Below are 3,404 nucleotides of genomic sequence, written 5' to 3'. Positions count from 1 at the left end.
GTAGTTTTATGCTCTGAGCTAACGGAAAAGGTGGGTTTTTCAGGGTCGAAAACAAGACTTCAATCTCGCGCTGGGAATGAATAATAAGTTCTGCTCACGCTAGTTGTAAGCTTACGCGTATGCTTAAGAATATAGCAAGAAAACTCTCTACTCTGGTATCGAGTTAATTTGTGAGTTTCTCAGACAATGTTTAATCATAACCAAAACCTGTTTTGATGGTTTCTTATTGTCTCTGCTTGTTTGGTGAGTTTGCAAAAGTTTTTGAAAGGAAAGTCTGACGCGTACAATTAGCTCATTTGCATAGAGCATGCAGCTCTTGCACTTTCAAGTCCGAGTCGGTGTTTTCAATTGTCAACAAATCTTGACAAAGATTTCTTTCGTTATCTTTTGTGCTGAGATGCTGCAACAAATTTCACGAATGCAAAAAAGGCTACTTACATCATGTGTGTTTCTTCAACATAAGCATAGTGAAGTTTTACACTGCGAAAATGAAAATAGACAAGGAGTTTTGATAACTCGATCATCTAAATCGAAATCGTTATTCCAAGTTGATTAAAGAAAGCGTCATCGTAACTTTGCTGATTGTTTCTCCTTTATTCACATATTTTCAGCTTAGCTTTTAATATGTTCTCAAACATTTATCAATTTTAAACATATTTAAAAACTATAGAGCTATTGTTTGAGTTTGATGTACGCTTTCACACGCAAGTGCGGCGAAGTACAATTTGTCATGTTTACTGACTGTACAAAACACGCATCGGCGGGCGCTCTCATTCATCGACAACAGAGAATTTACTGGATTTTTACACGAATAAAACTGAGCAGTACCTACGGACGTAAAGTTATTAAGCCTTGATGAAACATCAAGCGTTGCTTACAATTCAAGTGAAACTCAAACTAGGAATTATTTTGTTTTACTTTTCGGTCGCGATAGACTGACAAATTCCTCGCAAGCGTGTGGCAAGAGGAGCTAGGAAACTATGAAGTCCTGGAGCTCTGCGATATCTAAATATATCCAGCTAGTTTTTTGCTGTGTAATGGAAAAGCTGTTAATCTTCAACATATGTGAAATTTAAAGTGGAGTAATGTACTGCTCATGTAAAAGAAGCATCAGTCGGAACACAACTTGGTCAGCGATATATTTAAGCTTACAGCGGAACATACCTAAATTCGACACTGTCTTACTTCACTCAAACTGGAGCAGCTTACGACGAAAATACTTAAGTAAAATTCCAACAGACGTAAACGCGTTGAGTTGTGGAGCAAAAACATGAAACATTTCGGAATTTCGGACGCCATTTCCCCCGCGCGACATCCGCAAAAATCCTCGCAGCATGTACGCGCGTGTGCCGCAGGTGATGGCGCAATTTGTTCTAAAAATAGAATTATTGTCCCATATCATGGGGACAACCCCAATACTTGAAATGGCGCGCGCTTACGGTCTTCGTTCCCGATTATGGCTCCTGGCATGAGTCAAAATCCCACCCAGTCCCTCCCCAAGATGAAAGTGATATGTCAAGCAAATTCTGAGAAATCTCGCAACCCCATGGAACAAAAGCGATCAGAAAACTGAGATACCTTATCTTGCCCCCCCTTCCCCTCCCCCCCACCAGGGGTCGAGAGTACACAAAGTATACTTAGAGAGATTGTATGGATCGATCAAAAAATTATCTGATTTCCTCCATTTTTTGACTCAAATTCAATTTAATTTCAAATCCATAGAAACTGCGCGCTTCAAGTGATTGAAAACCAAAACAATCAAACTATTTTGTTCTTTATTCATTGTTACTGACGCAAAACTAAACGCACTTATTTGAGTTAGAAAAGCAACGGAGTCGAGAAAACTTGGAGAGAGAAAATAACGATCAAGTCTCAGGCAGTGATAAGCCATAACCAACTATTTTGTTTTCGTTTCCTATGGCAACGATAAGCCATGGACAATTTTGCTTTTAGTTCAGTTTATAATGCCTTTTTTCAAACTATTTTTATAAAACTAGTTTTTAAATTTATTTCGCATTTATTTATTTATTTCACTGACGGGCACGATCTTCCCTTAAAATTCCTCGCGATCAACGTAACAAAACGCGGAAATTTTGTTCAATTTAACCCCACCCCACCCCTCCCATACAGTGCCAAATTCATCACCCTATAAATTTGAAACAGCGTGTGAACTCTCATTTCAACGATGCATTACAAACGCAATATTTACTTTACAAGCACTTAAATTTCACGTTAATTCAGTTACATCTCAATTCATTCGTACTTATTGCATAGAGTGTCGGTTAAGTAAAGTAATTGTCTTCTTCGGATTATCACAGACTCCTTGTTGACCCTCAACATGATTTTTGCGGAAAGAGGAGCAGATAGCGAAGTATGAAAGTGCAACAATAAAATCATCGATATGAGCTCTTTCTTTTTTTTTGCAAAGGGTTAAAAAGTTTGATTAATCTCGACTGAAAATCGCGGTTGTGGTGCCATACACAGTTCACAAGAAAAAGACATTTTTCGGAGTTTTTTTTATGAGCTCATCGAGTACAGAATTCCTTCCGCTCACTTAAAATAGGTTTTAACCACTTGTTTATGATCCTTCCCATCCTTAGTGCTGAAAAGATACAATGACTGTTAGGTCAAACTGCTTTGGCTTCTGAAAAATCTGTCACCCGAAAGGTTGAGAATTCCTATCACTAGCCCCCCATTTTGACCTTCTCTCGATCCACCACTGCATAAAATCATTGTTGAGTAATGTATCGATCAAGTAGAAAGATCAACACCTTCACTGAGCATAATTGTGGCATTTGATTCGTTAATGTGACCAGGGACGGGGGAATTTGATAACGTTGCTCAAAATTTATAGGGTGGTGAATTTGGCACTGTATGGAAAGGGTGGGTGGGGTAGGGTGAAATTGAGCGAAATTTCCGCGTTTTCTTAACGTTGATCAAGAGGAATTCTAAGGGAAAATCATGTCCGTCAGTGACATTGCTGCTGGGGTGAAAGGGTCTGCAAACGCCCTGTGCTTTATTTGAAGTGTAATGGCATTTTCAAGTCACGTAGATTTCTGTTCTTTAAGTGATTTTTCTAAGCACGTGAAGGGCCATTTGATCGCCTAATATGACCCTAAGGTGGGGTATTTGAGCACCATTTTCGGCCCGCGGGATGGGAATTTGCCCCCGAAAATTCAAAATGTAAAATGCATGCAAATGCTGCTCACATGTAAAACTTTTCCTGCCTTTTGCATTCTTTTTGAGAATTACCTTTATATGCGGTATTCCTATGTGCACGCCCCGAGGGAGGAGGGGTAGTTCCTTTTTAAAAAAAGCATACCCAGTTCAAGACTAGAGTGCAAAACCACACCTTATTTATGACCGAAACGGGTCCGCACATATCTACACGGCCCATATGAGGG

The sequence above is a fragment of the Orbicella faveolata genome, unplaced genomic scaffold, assembly GCF_042242905.1.
Source record: "Orbicella faveolata isolate gen_17 unplaced genomic scaffold, um_ofav_v1 contig_47, whole genome shotgun sequence".
Taxonomy (NCBI): Eukaryota; Metazoa; Cnidaria; class Anthozoa; order Scleractinia; family Merulinidae; genus Orbicella; species Orbicella faveolata.
Note: the sequence above shows the minus strand (reverse complement) of the source record.